Raw genomic sequence first — 20,857 nt, 5'->3', positions numbered from 1 at the left:
AGTTTGGAGAGGTTTGGTCTAGGGGGGGCAAAGTTATAGGGGGGTCCCAAAACTTTTGTTTTTTCCTATAGACATAATGGGAAAAAACTTTGCGCACGGCTACAGCCCGAACCGCTGGACGGATTTACACCAAATTTGCGGCAGGAGCAGTGGCTTGGTCCCGAAAGCGTGCTTTTGCAAATTTGGTGTAAATCCGTTCAGTAGTTTTTTTAAACTGACCAAAATGTAAGGCAAAAAAATTAGTGATATCTGTGTTCGCTTCACGGACGGACTTCCCTGTTCGCTCCGCGGACAGCACCCCGATTGGCCCATGGGCTTGCGTCATGTCCGCAGACATGAAACATGTTCGCTGATTGGACGGCATTGGGCGTGGAGCGTGTCAGATTTTCTGTGGCGCCCGCCATCTTGCATTCGCGGACGACCACGGACAGCACAGTGAAACTTGGATTAAAAATTGTATTTAGTGGAGTGTGTTGGTGTGTAAGAGTGTTTGGGGAGGGTGGGGGAGTATGAGATAGGTTCAATGTTTTGTTTTTTTATGTGCTATACGCTTTTGTTGTGTTCGATTTGTCCGCGGAGAACACGGCTGTTCTGACATTTTGTAAATAAACTAAATGGTGGGGTGTTCAGAGGACGGAGTATGTGTCCTTTTTGTTCGCAAGGAAGGTACAATTGAGCTAAAAACACTCGCAGTGTATTTAAATGTTCGTAAATACACAAACTGGGGGTGTCCTGAGGACACTGTCCGTTTTGTAATCTGTCAAGTTGAATGTGTTCTAAGAACACTTGCGGTGTCCCGAAATGGTTGCAATTACACAAAATGGGGGTGTTCTGAGAACGTTGTTTGTATTGTTCGTTGTCAGGTTGAAAGTGTTCTACGAACCCTCCTTTTGTCCGCTGATAGTACAATTTCCTATGGGCCTCACCCGACTTTCTGTCCACTAAAGAAATGATAAATCAGGCTGGTGTGCGCCGACATTATGTGATAATCCTATGACTGGCGCTATTGACCTGGCTGACTTGCTTTTGCGCCACTAAATTATATCTCCCGCCCCTAAGCCAGACATTATGAAAGCATTCATATTCCCCGCCTCTCTCCGTGACCTTACAGGATGCGTCATTAAACGCGCACAGTTGTCTCCAGTCCTACGCGACTTTACACAGAACCCGGAAGACAACACACATTATGTCACAACACAGCGCGCCACAATTCGGAATATGAAACTGTGATTTAAAAGCAAACAGCAAGATTGTACATTTTGTAAAGTACATTTATTTGACATCAAATGTTTAGAGAATATTCAGCGATGTGCATTTGTCTTTGTTGTCGATCGGCAAAAGTTCATGTTGAGCCACGCGATGTTCCTTTGCGGTAGAGAGGTGGTTAGGTCAGCTTAGAACACAGTGCGCCACAATTCGGAATATGAAACTGTGGTTTAAAAGTAAACAGCAGGATTGTACATTTGGTAAAGTACATTTATTTCACATGAAATGTTTAGTGAATATTCAGCGATTTGCAATTGTCTCTGCTGTCGATCAGCAAAAGTTTATTTTGAGCCACGCGCTGTTCCTTTGCGGTAGATAGGCTGTTGGTTTATGATAAAAGCAGTAAATGGTCGCACTGATAATCGGAAGGTTGGTCCAACAACGAGGCATTAGACCACCATAATGGTTGGTATGTTGCTTCTAGCCACTAGTACTGTGTAAGGGCATATTGGTCCTTGGCGATTGTTCCATAAAATGGTGAGGGTCATGAAGTTGCTTACATGGAGCTGCACCTGGCAGATGAAAAATCCATCCGCTGGAGTCTGAAAATCGTGACATTGCAAAATGGGGCAACATACCTGTTTTAAAAAACATAAATTAGTCTCACCAGCCGATCTTTATTAAAAATATTCATTTTATTTATTAGGGCGTGAAACTATTTGCTAGCGAAGATAGTGCAACCGAGTATGTTAATAATAAAATAATAATATTTTCGCATTTATATAGCGCTAAGAACCTTCAGGTATCTCAGCGCTGCTTATTATCACCCACAGTGTGTGGTGCTCATTTACCAACGGAAGAATGAAAGGCTGAGTTTGGCTGTGCCGGGATTCAAACCTGCGTTAGCAAGACGTGCATGGATGTCAAAGCGAGCGCTCTCCTCGCTGTGCCACTTGACCGGCTACAGGGAAGTTGCACAGCGAGTAGAGCGCTTGACCGACTACAGACTGGTTAAATTATTTCTATTAACTCACCCTGTGTCATCTGCCTTTTTCAGAGCCCTCTAAACGACAGGGGATCAATTCAGCGGTGATAGTGCGCGGTAGAAAACAATATGTCACATTGAACGAAAAAGTACAACTTGACCGGGCTTTAATGCCACGGTATTGTTATTATATTCCGGTATAAAATAATCTAAAGGGTTACTTACATTATAATTGCATTTTCCATTGTCCAAGTGTAGTGCAGTCCCAAAATACGACTCCGCGTGTGCCAACAATCTTTCTAAAAGTGATATAATATACAAAAGTGGTTTCGTTTCAGAAATTTCATCTTTATCGTGTCTTACGTTTTTGCTACACTTCTTCAAAAGAAGACTTTCAGCTCAATCTCTGTCTGTCAAGGTAAAAAAAAAATAGAACCTTATACTGGGAGTCGTGGGCCTCTCCGGGCCACAAGAAAAAAATGGAAGCAGCTGACCTTCACTGTGAACGAGCCGAAAAACTCCTGAAATTCGCCAGTTATGGTAAGCTAAGCAACCATAACTCGCGCCACCACCGTGCACTGCTAAGACTAACACCCAGGACATCAAAGATGACATCGCAAATGTCATTGATGACATCACTGATGACATCACATGTGCATTTACTTTTCATGAAATTTGTGTACTAGAGATTTTTCTTATAATATTGCGAAAAAAGTGTCAAGGATCATTGCAATAAATATCATACCGTAATTAGTGCTTTGAACGATGCATTGATATAAATAGCATTGTATTATGGGGTTCTATCTAGTATACTGAGCTACTAATGGAGAAACATAGCATTGTGTGCAGCGTACAAGATGAAAGTATAATATTTGTAATGTTAATATGTTGAATAATGAATAATGAAATGATAATTGTCCTGAAATGTTCAAACAAAATGGGGGTGTTCTGAGGACGTTCTTCGTATTGTGTGACTGCTTAGCTGTATGCAATGAGGGAATGGCACAGAGAGTAAAGTGGAAATGGTAGAAGGGGTGTCGAAGAGATATGCGGTCCGCGGATACCACGGATACCGCGGCTGTCCGTGAACAGGGCGTGCTACATCCGGGGTTTTCCAGCAAATCCAACATAGAAAGAAGACTGTACGGATTAGCCAATCAGATGTCGAGGTTGTGGATTTGTGTTGAAAGAGACTGTGTGTGGTGAAGATGGCAGAAGTAGAGAAAGTCAGGGTGTTGGTGCTTGGAGATATGTTTGTGCATGGTTTACAACAGTACGCTCGATGCAGGCATGTTGAAAAGAACTTTGATGTGAAAGGAGTGGAGGTGGTGTGGAGCACTGTGCCTGATTGCAATGTACAGGGAATTGTACAAGTTTGTGAGGATATGGCCACGATGAACAGTCCGCATGTGGTAGTTTTGCACTATGGTGCTTTCCATTTGGGCAACGTCAGTGCCCCTACTTTGTTGGCTGATTTGGAACGCTTGGTTCAAGCCGTAATGAAGATCCTTCCAAATGCAAAAGTAATTTTTTCAGGATTACTACCTAGGGCAATATGGGACAATAGTTCAGTTTTTTGTCCTCAGCAAAACATTGCTAGGTGTGTCATCAACCGAGGCATGTGTGCCTTCATGCTTAGAGCTGCTATGTTCTTCTGTAATAATGAGAATAATGATGCCAGTAATACTGTTAATTTTAAAGAAGATGGCATCTCTTTATCTTTTACGGGAATTGCCTTTCTATTTTGGAATGTAAGGGTTGCTTTGGAGAAGGTTTTGTGAAGATTTTAGGAGTAAAGTAAGAAAAAAAAAACAAGAAAAAAAATACAAAATAACAGGTGTCTGTCAAGCATCTGTAAAAAAAAAAACAAAAAAAAACGGCTCTTTTCAGAGCCAACTTCAAAGGGGAAATTGGGCACACTATTTAAATTTACATTCACCACGCTCAGATTCTCGATATGTCCGCGGACATGGCGGTAGTCCGCGGACATCAAAATCACTACGTGGGGGTTCAGTATGTTCTATGTTACAGTGAAAAAACTTTGTTAAAGGGACGTTATGGTTAAGTTGCGCTACGAAAAACCTATGAAATTCAGTGAAAAAACTTTGTTAAAGGGATGTTATGGTTATGTCATCTATGGCACGGTGGCGCGAGTTATGGTTGCTTATTTTACCATAACTGCCGAATTTCAGGGGTTTTTCGGTTTTACTTTGAACCATAACGTCCCTTTAACAAAGTTTTTTTCACTGAATATATATATTCAGTGAAAAAAACTTTGTATTACACGGCCCACAGTAGTGGCCGTGTAGTTATGGTTAAGTTGCTAATCCCATAGGAAGAACATTTTTTGAGTGGCTTATAACTTTGCTCTCCCTGGACGAATCCTCACCAAACTTTGCAAAAAAGTATATGGCCTACTCTGAATTGTATTGCAAAGTTTAGTGAGGTTTGGTGCAGGGGGGGAGCAAAGTTGTAAGCGGTCCCAATTTTTTTTTTCCCATAGAGTGAATGGGGGAAAAACTTTGCTCATACCTACAGCTCAAACCGTTGAACGGATTTGCAACAAATTTGCGGCAGGGGCTTAGTCCCGAAAGTGTGCTTTTGTAAATTTGGTGGAAATCCATCCAGTAGTTTATTTTAAAATGACCAAATATTAGGTATAAAAAAATTAGTGTTAGCTATGTCCTCTCAGCGGACACATTTCCCTGTTCGGGCCACGGACAGGACACCGATTGGCTAATCGGCTTGCATCATGTCTGTGGACATGCGACGTGTTTGCTGATTGGCTGGGTTGAAGCGTGAGGTGCGTTGTATTGTTTTGATGCATCCTCCATCTTGGATCCACGGACATATGCGGACAGCTCAGTGACGAATCAGGGAAAAATACAACTTTGGGGAGTGTGTTGGTGTGTAAGAGTGCTTGGGGAGGGTGGGGGAGTAAGAGATGGGTCAAATGCTGTATTTGTTTAGGTGGCAGGCACGCCTGGTGTGTTTGTCATGTCTGCGGTCACCGCAGCTGTCCGTGGACATAAAAAATGCAGTAGCCCATATAGCACAGTTAAAATGTTTGATTCTATGGGTGTGTTATGTAGCGATGGTTGTGGCCAGGGCCTAGAGTTTTGGGTGCATGGCCAAACATCCATCAAATATCCACAAATCTACAGTTTGTATACTGTTTGATTTGTATATTTTGTATTTGAAGTTTTGCCTATGTGATGTAATTAAGATAGTAGAGTTTGGTAACAAGCACTGCAGTATAACATATCCATGGAAGTAAACATTTTGGATTGTGGTGTATGGTTAGATGTTTGCTTCAATGGTTGTGCTATGGAACAGTATTTGTAAGTTGAATTATAATATACTTGATTATTTTTGATTGGATATATTTTTTTCATGACTTGGGTAACTGGAGCAGATATTCTTTTTTCAATTTCTGTGATAAAAGAAAAGATCATGTTAGTGTAGGTAGTTCATAATGAGTTATTGTATTGCATAATAGACCTTTCTGCATTGTTTCTACCCTTATATTTAGTAGTTTACAAACCAGTGTACTGTGCAATTTGCTCAGTTTCTGTGTTTGTTTCTTAAATCATTGGGTCTGTGGGAAAAGAAATCCATGCTGGATTAAAAAAAAAAACTTTTTTTGTTATGGTACTATACATTTCTTTATTTGTTTTCAGTGTTTATTGTTGTTTCTGGCTAATGTTCTATCTGTTGGCTTGTTGCAGATAGTTAGATACCAGTTGGTGTATTCTTACTGGTTATAGTTTTTTATTTATATTTTCAAGTTGCTCATCTATCTGTTGGGTTGTTGCAGATTTTTGGGGCAGTTAGATACCTGTTGGCGTATTCTAACTGTTTATTTCTTCTTGTATTTTAGTGGAATTGATTTATCTGTTTGGTTTTTGCAGAATCTTGGGGAGTTAGATACCTGTTGGTGTATTCTAACTGGTTATAGTTTTTTATTTATATTTTCAAGTTACTCATCTATCTGTTGGGTTTTTGCTGATTTTTGGGGCAGTTAAATACCTGTTGGCATATTCTAACTGTTTATACTTCTTATATTATAGTGGTATTGATTTATCTGTTTGGTTGTTCCAAAATCTTGGGGCAGTTAGATACCTGTTGGGGTATTCTAACTGTTTATTTCTTCTTATAAATTAGTGGTATTGATTTACTGGTTTGGTTGTTGCAGACTCTTGGGGCAGTTAGATACCTGTTGGCATATTCTAACTGTTTATAGTTTTCTAATTGAAGTTTCATTCATGTTTATGCACAGATTAGTTACATTTTGGTTTTAAGAATATTAAATAAGTGTTTATAAGATTTGCTGGTAATCTCTGCTTTAGTATAATGGCACTATCATTACATTCGAACCATCCACAATTCTTTTTTATATATGCAGTGAGGGACCTGAATTGGTTGTGGCTCCTGTGTGGTAGATTATACCTACTGTTGTGAAGGTTTTCTTACCAAGTGATACTTGACCATGTGTGAATCCAGTCAGCTTGCAGTTGTTTTTGGTACCATCTGCATTGTAACTTAGAAGCATTAGTATTACGTATTTACTATGTGTTTGTATTTGTAAGGTGGAACGATTATCTGAATTGCAGGTAGTACATAATCTGCCATGGTTTGCATTTTGTACAAGTTGCTGAAATGGAACAGATTCACAGTTAGGTATGGATACATACACAAAGCGTTCATTAGGAATTTGTTCCTTTGCCACATTGTTGCAGAGAGTGCATGTATGTTTCCACATGTATGAAATCTGGAAGATTTCATTTATAGGTATGTTATTGTTTTCCAGTTCTTGTAGTAAGTACATTAGAAATTCTTGTGGATCTTCCTGTGAGCTTATAGTGAATTTCACCATTCCAGCACAGTAGTCCAATTCTCGTCTTATTCCATGAACACTGTATGTGTTGTCAGGATTGTTGCTTGCATTTCTATGAAGGACTAACATTTGCAAACACAATTGGTCTGTATTGTCTAAGTAAATGTTGTCAACAATTGGTGGCAATTGGAATAGAATATTTATTGCTACATTTGCGTAGCAATTTACACCAGTTATATTTGAAAATTTGAATGGACCAGATAGTTCTGTGTCCAAGTCATTTCTTAGAAGTGTGTGTTGCTTCTTTGAAGAAGTACCTCAGTTACTTTGAGTAGTAGATTCTTCTTTGGTTGTAGTAATTGATGAAGTATTAGCTTCTGTTACTCTCTTTGGAGGATTTGCAGTGAGATCCTGTTGCATTTCTGTTTGAAGTAGTTTTCTTTTACAACGTTTTGCTTTTTGTGGAACACGATAGGTTTTTAGATGGGGGTGCACAGTGAACACAGTCTATTGTATTCTAAAATGCAAGGGATAGTTGATTAGAAATAGACCGTCAAGTGTACATAAGTGTAATACTGCTACGTAGTGCATGCCTTCTTTAAAGACTGTGTTCCCAATATCTATCAATGCTTTATCTAGGGTACGACCTTGTGATGTGTGAACGGTGACTGCGTATGCTAGAGTTAGATAAAATTGCTCTCTGCGTACATACATGTCTTTGAAAAGAAGGATCGAGCTGTTAGGCATCCTATCCTTTTAACTTCTGATAGTTTGTGAAAGAGAATATTGACAAACTCAATGTTGTTGTCACATGGGTATGTTTGAATGCCAATAACTTTACCAAGTGCTCCATTAACTAGTCCTTGCTCCACGTCAAGGTTGCGTTTAAGCATTACTCTACTGTTTGAAGATAATTTTAATATTTTCTCCAAACCAGCTGTGTTGGAGATAGAGTTTTCTAAGGTATTTCATGTACGTCCAGTTTTTCTGTGGAACAAATTTCAATTATTGGTTGTATTTCTTTTTTCAACATTGTTTCATTGAATTTTGAACAGCTTGCAAGAGTTGGCATGAAGGACATACAATTTACATTTTTGAGTGCTAATTTTTCCATTACATCAGTAGCACATGAGTTATGGACATACAGTGTATGGATGTGCCGGGTTTTTAATATTGATTGTGCTTTTAGAGGTAGTACACCAACTCTAATACTTTTTAAAATGTTGGCGTATGTGAGGTCTGCAGACTGGCGCCTGTTTTCTGTTAATTCACTGTATTGGAAATGTTGCCAAAGGTTGACATTTCCTATGCTGCCAACAGTTTTATGGCAGAGTTTGTGTCCTAAGGTTTAAAAAATAGTTTCACCTTTCACCGGTGTCAATTGAAGAAGATCTCCGAAAACAATAATGTGTTTTCCTCCAAACAGATCTTCGTAGTTTGTTGTAAGAACTTCTTGTATTCTGAGGTGAATCAAAGCCAACATTAGGTTGGAGACCATGCTTACTAGCATTTTCATTTGTTTTAAAACTCTGTGTAGTTCCATTGCAGCTTCTGTAGAAAATGTGTAATATTCTAATTTGTTTTGGTGTTCTACTGGAAGGAGTAGTAATCAGTGTAAAGAAACACCGCTTATGTTGTAGGCAGCTAAACCTGTGGGGGCAGTTACAACAGCTGACAGTTAGTTTTTTGTCACTTGTTGAAGGAACTTGCTGATGATTTTGATTAAGAATGTTTTGCCTGAACCAGCTTGACCACTGACGCATAGTAGTATAGGTTTGTAATTTTGGCAGGTACATTCTTTATTTTCATGTTGTACACCATGTGCAATTTCTTTTGTTACTTCTTGAAAAATGCTATGCTGCTCATTGTTCAGTTTTGATTGCAGTACAGTTCGGTCTTCTGTATCTTCTTCATAGTGACACATGGTGTTTTCTACTTCTGTCATAGCTAATTTTGCCTCATTTGCTATTAGTGGCTGTCCCAGTGGTTCTTGGCATCCTGTTACAGAAGGTTGACTACTGTTGGGAGTGTCCTTATCTAGTTGGGCCTGGAGTTCTTCTTTGTGTTGCTGTTCATTGTGCAACATTGTTTTGTACTGTGTAAAGTTTACATCGGTTATAGTGCTTTCATTTGCTGAAAGCGTCTTCATAGGAGTCATAGATATCTAGTAACTCTTCTTTGTTTCTCCATGGTTTACCATGGTTTAAAAAGTTGTAGCAGGGACATGTAATATAGGTCTTTAAGTTGAGGAGTTTTTAATGACAATTTGATATGGTTAATTAAGCTTTGTTTGGTAAGTTTCACTAAGCTGCCTTCACAATGTGTCACTCTGTATCTACCTTTGTTTTCATCTGGTTTTATATTATTTTTGCATGTGAAGTTTTGGGCTATGTGGTATAGACACATGGTTTCCAAAGTGGTACTCCTGTTTGGGTTGAATGCGTCCAGTAAATTGTTTTTCAAAATGTATTGGCTGTTGGGATCATTTTTGGCTATTGTTTCTATGTCGTTGTATGATTTAAGAACTCTTTTTCTAGATTTGGCAGGACCAAGACTTGGCCATACTATATTTTCAGATTTTCCATACAAAGCAGTACCGGTTAAACAGTCTGCATCTTCATAGCAGCCATATTCTCTATGAGAGAGCATTTGTATGCCTAAGCTGTACAATTTCTGAGACAGTGATTTGTCCGATGATAGGTCATCCTGAAGCTCTGTTTTTTCTGCTTTGGTTAAGTAGGCTGTAACATATTGTGCAACTGCAGTGGAATTGTCAGCAATGTACTGCACATCTATGTTAGCATTCCATAAGAGGGCAATGATTGCATTGTAATCATTGATATATTTAGCTTCTTCTGTTCTTTTTATGTAATATATGTTCTTAGGTGATTTACCTTTAACACTGTCTAACTAAAGACATGAAGGTGTTTACTTGACCTGTTGCTGTAACTAGTCTAGGGAAACCAAAGCAGCAATTGGTGTAGTATGTCCCTTTGTTTTTGTATTTGCAACGACAATATTTCCCACATATGTGTCTTTGAAATTGTAAAATGTGTACATGAAGATCACTATTTGTTGCTTCTGAAGGAATTTCACAAGTGACATATTTTTCGATAAACTGTAAAACAGTGACATCACTGTCTTCACCAAATTTAGGAGCATCTTTAATCCATAAAATCATGTGGATATGTGGTGCTCCTCTGGCTTGGTATTCTTTTCTCCAAAAGAAGTGTTGCACGTCTCTGAGGGGAGGAACAGTTTTATTACAAATAAAGTGTAGCATAGGAATGAAGCAATGATGGAAATATCTTGAAACATTAACAGGATCTAGAGATCAAAGTTCTCCAGGTGTTAGTATATCTATGTTTGTTTTGTTTTTGTTTGATATGTGTCGGAAATCATGTAAATCTTCCCATGCATATTCTGCACAACTTAATGTAACAAACCAAGTGGGTGGACCAAGGTTTCTTATCATACAACGTACATCTGTGTGATATTGGAACCAGTACTCTTTAGTACCACACATGTTTGCTAACAGATTTGTAATGCTTGGTTGTAAAACCTCATCTTTTTCTTGCACTTTTTATAATAATTGCTTAGCTGACATATTTTGAAAATGGGTACCTGATTTTAATGTGTGTGCAACTCTGTAGCATAGACTTGCTATTTCACTTTCAAAGAGTAGGTGGAATATGTATTCCACATTTTGTCTAAATCTGGGATCTTCAGAATAAATTTGTAATGAGCGGTATTATGATGCTGTTATCTGAGTGGGTCTATCATCGTACCTTCCTCCTTTCCCAGTAGGAAAGAGAAGAGGAAAAGCACATGCTTCTATACTTTTTTCCCATATGCTGATTGGTGATCCTTTGGTTTGTCGCATTTGGTATGTTTCTAGTGCATAATCTATTGTGTCTTTAGAGTGTAATGGATGAATTGTATAATGGTCTAAAATATTGGATACTGTAGCAGGATCTAGAAGTTCAAATTGACCAATTTCTGGGTACTCTTGAATTATTTCAGTGGTTTCTCTCAGGTTTTCTTCAATATTAATTTCTTTGTAGTGTTCATTATTGTCTTTTAGATATTGAAAGGCTTGTCTAACTTTATGTAAGTCTTCTAGTTGATGCCATATTTGTTTGTCTTTTGTAGGTACACCATTTACTAAGACAATTAAAGATTTCCCTATTGGACGTTGCACTCCTAGAGTGTGTACATTTTCTTTCAGATCTAATGGTAAATAAACTACTTTGCCACAAATGCCTTTCACTAATTCTGAGGGAGGTAATTTTGCTGTTTTTGGTTGAAGGCGTATTATTGCTTGAAATGGATACACTGTTTGAATTATGATGCTCTCATGTAAATTTAGTTGTTGCAGGGGTTTTGCTAGTGGGAATAATTCCAAGTTATTTGTGATAGCTCGTGAAGGAGTTTGGTTGTTGTCAAGTTTTGCAGTGACGTAACTGCAAAGTATTAAGGGGTAATTTATTTTGTATTTGTTTTCTGCTGTAAGGTAGAGAGCTAATTCAAACCATTTAGAATCTTCATTTTCTTCTATTTTGTATGTTATGTCTACAGTTTTTGTGCTACTTTTATAAAATGTTCTGCGGCAACACACACACACACATGGTTTGGTACTTCAGCGGATGTACTTTTAAATTTTAATATTTCTTTTTTGTATGTGTGTAGTAGAAGTTTGCCATTTGTAGAATTGTTCCTAGTCTGTTGTAGAGCTATTGCATTTTGTAAGTGGCTTTCACTTCCAAAATATTTTCTCTTCATATGCTCAATTTCTTCGAATAGGTCTTTGGCTGTACGATGTAAAAGATTGTTATTTAAATTGCCTAATTCTAAAGCTGGACTTTTAGCATAGTACAGTTTATGGACTAGATTTGTTATAGTTGAATAATGTGTTGATATCATTTTGATATGATGGAAAGTGCTTTTACAATTAGGTCCTGAAATGCAGGCTAATGAATGTCCTTGTAGTCCTGTGTATTTTTGTGCACTGGAGAGGTATCCATATTTTGTAGAAGTCTCATTTTGAATTTGTCTTTGCTTTTTACATATTGATTGAGGAACTGGCGTAAAGATTTGAAAGATTTTTTGTCAATATTACACATTGAGGTGCATGGCCATTTGTACACTGGACATTTTGGTTCAGTCAGATGGAGAAGTGATACTGAGTTTACTGGGGATATTTTTGTAAGCAGCGTTTCTTGTTTAATTATGGTATTAGTAAGATTTTCATAACCTCGTCCACTGCTATGTATGGCAATTGTGTTTGTTTGCTTTTGTTTTTATGCTTTTTCATTGAAATACAGTTCTCTGCTCGTGGTGTGACTCCATTCACCAACAAAGATATTTAAGAAGTTATTTTTGTTGACAATCCGTTTATTGAGAAGTCTTTTTTGTAGTATAGTAGTTAGTTTTGTTAGTGGTTTCATTCTGTTTAACACTAAAATAAATAGCTTTGTTTTGAGAAGGAATGCTACTAAGATTAATTTTCTACAGTAGTTTTTAAGGGTTGTGCATGATTTTTCTTCTGTTTTTACAAGATTCTGAAGGACTCTGTGGCGGAACATTTTTTGTAAAATACTTTTTTTGGTATGGTTACTTGCCACTACATTAAGATTTATAGGAGCAGTGTTAGCAGTAGGCGTAGCTGAATTCTTGTTAATCACTTTCTGTTTCGTTTTACTTTTTGAAAGAGCAGACAAAGTTGTTCTGGAAGCTTGTTTTGTTTCGCTTAATGACTCTATTAGATCTTTTGTTTGAACTTTTTGTACACATTCTGCTAGAGATGGATGCTTATTTTGGACACTTTTATTTTCATTTGCTCTACTTCTGCATTGCTTTCTATGGACTTGCTTTTTGGTAGGCATTGTTTGGGGTCTGTTGAAAAAAAAAGAAGGTATGGGTTGGGCTAGTCTGCAATGTATGTGTGCTGTGTGCATGAGTGTCTGAGTATGATGGTAAGGATGTATGTGGAGGTGTGTGATTGTGCATTGGGCAGCTACAACTAGTTGGGAAGGTTATTCTTGTATTTGTGTGTTACTATACTGGGGTTCAGTTGATAGTAGAAAGTAAGCTAATGGTGAGGAGAACCACTAATACTAAATCTAATGGTATAGAATTAAAACAGTTCTTTGTTCTGCAATACTAACATTCTAGAGGCTAATTTATGGAATTTGTGCACCGAAAAACAGGGATTTGTGCACCATTCTGGCTGCAAATCCCCATTTAACAGATGGGGATTCGTGGGCAGAATGGCGCACACATCCCCGTTTTCCGGTGCACAAATTCCATGAATCAACCCCACAGTGTGTTTGAGTAACAGTTAGAATATTATATTAGTGTTGTACTTACTTTTTTTGTTTGGAATGTGCAGGTTTCCTCTGAGTTGTTGTTTGACCTTCAGATGATGCTGCTTTTCAGGAGAGTGGTCTTCACTGCAATTGTAAAAGAAAGAACAAAGTAATTTTGTGTGTTTGTAGCACTGATGTTAATTTAGACGTTGATATTTATGTTTTTGTAGTAGTATTGTTGTTTGATAACTGAACCTGAACATAGTGTGTGCATGCAGTTTCCTTTGACTATGTGCTGCCTTTATATTTTACTTACAATCTGTTAGTTCAATATGCTTTACAAATGAGTATAATTCTAAGTGTATGAAACTCACTTGGTTTCTTAAGGCTGTGTTATTGAATGTTAGGAGATAGAAGAAATAATGATATACTTATTTTGCAATTTCTGTAAGGTAAATGGCAGAAACTGTACAGAAAAGCATGGCATGTCTGCATTTGTGAAGGTGTGGGTAATACAGCAGAAGGATGTGATGTACAGGCAGTGGTGTTATTTCAGCTGGGAGCTTTTCAATTATAGTGTCTATCTGTGTGAGTGTATAAAGATGCATGAACTTATCCTGGATGTGTGTACTTTTATAATACAATACTAAGTGTTTTTCTAAAATTGTACTGTTATTTCTCTCATCTTTTAATATTATAATTGTTTAGATAGCTGTGTGTGTAAAAAGAATAATGTAGCATACAGGTTTGGAAGTGACAGTTGATTATAGCATACGGGAAAATAATAGTAAGTTCATTTTATAGGTTATACAGGTTAAGTGGCAGTTACTCTGTATATATGCATTTATAAGAATTGTACATGTACTGTGCATAAAATATGCATACCTGTAGTTTGTATTCATGAATGTGGATATGCATGCAGCTGCAAGTAGAAATCTTGGAGACTTGTAGAGTAGTTTTTGTAGTAGGTGCTTTCCAATGATATGAGACTTGTACTCAGAGTGATCAACAGTACATTTGAAGTGCTGAACTATGATGATGGAGTGAGATGTTGAGGTCTTGGATGTGGTTGGTGGATGGTTGTGTGACTGCTTAGCTGTATACAATGAGACAATGGCACAGAGAGTGAAGTGGAAATGGTAGAAGGGCTATCTAAGAGTTATGCACTCCGCGGACACCACAGCTGTCTGCGGACAGGGCGTGCTACAACCAGGCTTTTCCAGCAAATCCAGCATGGAAAGGGGACTGTAGGGATTAACCAATCAGGTGTTGAGGTTTTGGATTTATGTTGAAAGAGGCTGTGTGTAGTGAAGATGGCAGAGGTGGAGAAAGTCAGGGTGTTGGTGGTTGGAGATATGTTTGTGCATGGTCAGGACTCTGAAACTGGGGTGTGTTTCTTCGCACTGTTCTTATATTATGCACTGTATCAGTATTTGAATCCTAGGCCTTTTTCTTCCTCTCTAGTACTCTCAAATTTAGGTGGCTTTAAATTGCTTGTATCTGTACCACCACTAAAAATTGCATTGTAAAACCTGTGTCTCTCTTATGCTCGCCTCCTAAGTGCCATCATCTTGTCCCACTCTCCTGCGCACTTGACTCTGCTGTCTTGTCTGTCTACCCCTGTTACCCCCCTCCTCTCACACCTACTCTATGTTGCGCTCTGTCTCCCCTATCTTTTAAAACTGTTTCTCTATTGACTCTCCTGCTCTCCTCACTAAGTCTGGTAGAAAAAAGTTTAAAAAGGACATCCTGGTCTCCAACCCAGGCCTCCCTATCGCCAACACCTACATCAGTGCCTCCTCCAAGGAAACTCTCACCGACATCCTCTTTGTCGTTCCTTCACCTGATCTATGGACCCCTCATATAGTCTCTGTTCTCCCTCCTTTCTCCTCTTCTCCCATTAATGGTGGTACCAGTTGGGATGCCCACCTGGACTCCTTCCTATCCTCTAAGGTCATCATTAATGTCTACTCTAATGGGACCGTCTTGGTCCAAGGCCCTCAGACCAACCTTCATTGCTTTGATAGATGCTTTCCTCGCCTCATCAACTTCCTTTCTTCTCCTGCTGTACCCTAACTCCTTTCCTTGGATACCTTGCCTTCCCCCTCCCTCTCTTCCCCCTCTCGGGCACTTTCTACACTTCCGCAGGGCGTACCTCTGATCTATACCCCTTCCCGGAAGTCCTTCAAAGAGGGCAACCGTCTCCACATTGCCACTCTTAACCCCCGCTCCGCTGTCAAACACTCCTCTGATATCTGCTGCCTTCTTGAAGAACTTGACCTCGATGTCCTTGTTCTCACCGAGACATGGTTTACAGCCAGCTCTGTCACCAGCTTTGACACGCTCCTACCTGATGACTACAAGATCCTCTCTGCGCCCACGCCTAACTGCTCTGGTGGGGGCATAGCCCTTATCTTCCCTGAGTGGATTCCTGCCTCTGTCATTCCTACGCAGGCCTACTCCTCTTTTGAATGCCTCATCTGCAGGCTCTCTCTCTCGCCTAGCCATTCGCTTATTGTGGCTACTGTCTATCAGCCACCTGGTCAGATTTCTTCCTTCCTCTCTGAGTGGACGGACCTCTCCTCCTCACTCCTGGCCTAAACCACTCAACTCCTCCTTCTGGGAGACTTCAACATCCACCTGGATGCCTCCTGTCCTCCCTCTGAACTCTTTCATGACCTCTGCGACTCTCTCTCACTCACCATTCTCCCCTCTGGCCCGACTCATTCTGTAGGGCACACTCTAGATGTTCTGATCTCTTCAGACCTTCCCCTCTCTGTCCCTCTCTCCACTCCTCTCTCCTGGAGTGACCACTTTCTCCTTTCACCCCACCTCACCCTCCCTACCCCGCAGGTCAAGCCAGCTCTGTCACTGCCACCCACCTTCTCGGTCACCGGACCCATGAAGCGTGTGTCGGTTGAGGTTTTCGCCGCCACCTTCTCACCCCCCCTCATCTCCCCCTGGCTGACTCTCACCCTGACACAGCCCTCTCCATGCTCCACTCTTCTATATCGGATACTCTGGATATCCTTGCCTCTGTCATGAGAATCTGCCTGAAGCCCAAAGCCAAGTGTAACTCCTGGTATGACTCAGACCTTGTCACCCTAAAATGCAAGTGTAGGGTTGCCAAGACGAAATGGCGTGCTTCAAGTTCATCCTCTGACAAACTGGCCTGCCGCTTGCTGCAAAGGCAATTTCGGCTCTCCGTCCTCACCAAGAAGAGAGCTCATATCCAAGCCTGCATCTATGTGGCATCTAACAACTCGCCTGAACTCTTTAAAATCTGCAAGGAACTGGCCAATCCTGCTGCAGTCTCTAACTCTCCTGTCCCTTCCCAGGCCCTCTGCACGGCACTGGCTTCGCACTTCATTTCAAAACCTCAGGACTTCCTGTCCTCACTCTCCTCCTCTCATCTCCCTCCCACTATTCCCTGCTCTTTTTCTGGCCCTTCTGCGGCCACCCGTCCTCCCTCCTTCTCTGCCTTTCCCCTTTTCTCTCCAGACGAGGTTTCTAGACAAGTCCGATCTATGAAAGTCTCGTCCAAACAGGTTCACCCATGTTCCTCCAAAATTATCAAGGATCACATTGACTCCCTGGCTTCTGCTCTGGTGGATTTCTGCAATCACTCCTTCGCCACTGGAGTCTTCCCTTCCCCCCTGAAGCACTCCCTTGTGCACCCTCTTCTTAAGAAACCCTCGGCTGATCCCTCCTGCCCGGCTAACAATCGCCCAATCACTATCACTCCCTTCCTGGGCAAGCTCCTGGAGAAACTGCCCATCTCCCAGCTCAATCTCCACACTGAATCTGTTGGTTGTCTTCATGACCATCAGTCTGGCTTCAGAACTGCCAGAAGCACAGAAACTGCTCTCCTGAACATCCGTGAAGACCTGCTCACCAACCTTGACTCTAACACCCCTTGCGTTCTTATCTTGCTTGATCTCTCTTCTGCCTTTCACAGTGTCAACCATGCCATTCTGCTCAATTGTCTCTGTGATAACCTGGGTATCACTGGTCAGGGTCTGGCGTGGCTGACTTCTTTCCTCTCCGACCAACCCTCCGAGGTCCAACTTGGGTCCTTCCTCTCTGACATCTTTTTCTCTACCTGTGGTGTCACACAGGGATCTAACCTCTCTCCCTGGCTGTTCAACCAATACCTGGCACTCCTTGCCCACAGTATCGCTGCTCTCGGTTCCAACTTTCAGTGCTATGCGGATGATACCCAGCTCATTTTCAGGCTACCCTCGGCATCCTCCTCCTCTCCTTCCCTCATCTCTGACTATCTGTCTGCCATCCAGGAGTGGTGTGCTGCCAATGACCTCTGCCTTAATGCCAGTAAGACTGAGATTCTACTCATCGGCACACCCACTCCCTCCTTCCCTGCAGCTCTCTGGCTGGCCGTTCTTGGCCCTCCTCCCACTCCCACTTGCAAGGCTAAAAACCTTGGGGTCATCTTCGACTCTGCACTCTCCTTCTCCCCTCACATCTCTGATATCGCTAAGAAGTCACACTATCAGCTGCACCTCCTTAGAGGTATTCTTCCTTTCCTCTCCTTCCCCCAGAAGCTCACTGTCTCCAGAGCCATGGTCCTCTCTAAGCTGGACTACTGTAACAGCCTCTGTCTAAATCCGTCTGCCTCCACTCTCCGCCCTCTGCAACTTATCCAGAACAGAACTGCAAGACTTGTCCTTGGGCTCAAGCCCAGGGATCGTATCTCTCCAGGACTGAAATCTCTGCACTGGCTCTCAGTGGCTGCGAGGATTAAGTTCAAAACCCTCTGCATTGTACACAAGGCCTTCTGGGGTCTGAGTCCTCATACCTTCAACTCTCTCTTCCTAAATATTTTCCTTCTCAAGCTCTTTGCTCATCTGCCTCCAACTCCCTCAGGGTCAGTCGCTTCTCCAAGAAACGAGTTGGTGGCAGATCATTCTCTTCCCTGAAACTCGAGGAGAACCATCTCCGGTTCCGGAAACACCTCAAAACCTTCCTCTTTGCTTCTGCTTTCTCTCCTCCCCTCCCTTGCTGAACTCCTGACTGAAATTGCACTGGTTACCTGGCCACACTTTTTTCTGATCTCTGGCCCAGACCCTGTCAATTGCCCACCTGCACTGCCGCCCTGGCAACCCCTGCACTTGGGGACCGTTTTTCTGTATCCCTTCAGTCCCCCTACCAGCACTTATGTCTGCACTTCCTTGCACTTGCCACAATCTGGCTGTTTTATTTGTCTTATTTTATCTTATTTGTTACTCTTTCCCATGTACTGCACTTTCCCCTCTCCCTTCCCCCGTGCACTTTTCCTTTTCCCCCCCTTCCCATGCACTTGCACGATCTGAATGACACCTGGCCTAGTAGGATCGTTGTCTGTCCTCCCTTGTTCCCCCCTTGCCTCGTCGAACCTTGAAACACTTGTGTATAGGTGCGTTATAAATGCCATATCATATCATGGTTTACAGCAGTATGCTCAATGCAGGCATGTGGCAAATAAGTTTGATGTTAAAGGAGAGGAGGTGGTGTGGAGCACTGTGCCTGATTGCAAAGTACAGGAATTGTACAAGTTTGTGAAGAAATGGACAGGATGAACAGTCCCCATGTGGTAGTTTTGCACTTGGGCTATGTCAGTGCCCCTACTTTGTTGGCAGATTTGGAACACTGGTTCAAGCAGTAATGAACGTCCTTCCAAATGACAAAGTTATTTTTTCTGGATTAGTACCTAGGGCAATATGGGACAATAGTTCTGTTTGGTGTCCTCAGCAAAACATTGCTAGGTGTTCAATCAACCGAGGCATGTTTGCTTTCAGGCTTAGAGCTGGTATGTTCTTCTGTAATAATGAGAATATTGATTACAGTAATGCTGTTTATTTTAAAGAAGATGGCATTTCTTTATCTTTTATGGGAAAAGTCAGGCTGTTTTGGAATGTAAGGGTTGCTTTGGAGAAGCTTAGGTGAAGATTTTAGGAGTAAAGTAAGAAAAAAAATACTAAATAACAGGTGTCTGTCAGCATCTGCAAAAAAAACCCCCAAATAAACAGCTCTTTTCAGAGCCAACCTCAAAGGGTAAATGGGGCACACTGTTTAAATTTAAATTCATCACGCTCAGATTTTCGATATGTCCGCGGACATGGCGGACATGGCGGTTGTCCGCGGACAGCGTGTATTACATACAGGGATTTTGAGGTGGAGAGGCATGGAAATGAGAAAGAGTAGAGCAAGGGATTGGTCAATAAAGTTTACCGGATGTGTTGTGTAAAGAGAGAGTTTGTCAGAAAGTCTTTTTCCTGATAGAAGAACAGACAGCTATGGCTGTGTGTTTTAGAAAAGAGATAATCTGGATTTTGTGAGACTCATGGATAAATTGGTTGGAGGTGCATGCAGAACTCTGTGGAGTAGCTGCATATCTTGGATTACCTCATGTGGAAGTGCACTGGCATGGAGTGCGTGAAATGAAGTGGTTGGACTTGGTACCTCTCTGTGCTACTTTGGAGACACAGCTTCATCCAGACATAATTATAATTCCTTGTGGACGGAATAGTTTCGGACATGTGTCTGGAATTTCTTTGGAATTTGTAATGAAAGAAGGACTTGGGAAGGTCATGGAGATGTTTCCAAATTCCCAAGTAATTTTGCCTCGTATTGCACCGAGACAAATGTGGCTGCGTTCTTCTTCATTTGGTCCACAAATGAAGAAAGCGAGGCGCAATGTCAATAAGGCTGTTTGTGCCGATGTTGGCATGTCCTCTTTTCACAATGAAAATATTATGTTTTGTAGCCCATACATTTTTCACAGAGATGGAGTCCATCTTATTTATGCTGGCAATCAGATTTTTCTGAGAAATGTACAAAATGCATTGCAACATTTTTTGGAATTACAGCCATCCATTTTGCAGTAGGTGTTGACCATTTGAAGTTTTTCAAACACAAAAAACACCATCAAAAGACTTTTTCAGAGCCACCACTTCCTCCCATAGAAAAGTGCAATGGTTATGATAGGGCGCAATGGTTATGATAGGGCAGCACCCCAAAAAATAAATGTCTGAAAACTGTCCGCTGACTTCTAAAAAATGCACAGGGCCCTGCACTATTTATTTGTCACTTCTATTTTTAAATTGTGAAAGGTGGCTCTGAAAAGAGCCTTTTTTGGGGGTTTTGTTTTTTTATATTTCCTTGGGTTTTTTACACATGACACACAAGGAAAGGAGGGGAAAGGAAGGTAAGGAAGGGACACCAACCACGGGGATAAGAAAGGGCAGGTGGAGAGAGGAAGATGTAGGATGGGCCTTATTCAGGTAGAGGGCAGACCTTCTCGTGCTCCTTGACCGCAGTCTCGAAAGCACTCCAAAGATTCTACCTCCTGCAGAGTACTGCATCGCAGTACATACACAATATTGTGACCCTCGAAAGGTAAGGGTCAACAGCATCATGAAAGTCATGTGAGGCAGCTGGAGGGATGCGCTGTCCCACAGTAGTGTCTCTTGTGGTGACAGGAGTGGCAACGGAGAAAGTTGTAGAGGAACTCAACCTACTACA

Source organism: Ambystoma mexicanum, chromosome 8 (assembly GCF_040938575.1).
Source record: "Ambystoma mexicanum isolate Mex_15411 chromosome 8, UKY_AmexF1_1, whole genome shotgun sequence".
Taxonomy (NCBI): domain Eukaryota; kingdom Metazoa; phylum Chordata; class Amphibia; order Caudata; family Ambystomatidae; genus Ambystoma; species Ambystoma mexicanum.
The sequence above is the reverse complement of the archived record's forward strand: the minus strand, read 5'-3'. Positions refer to the sequence as shown.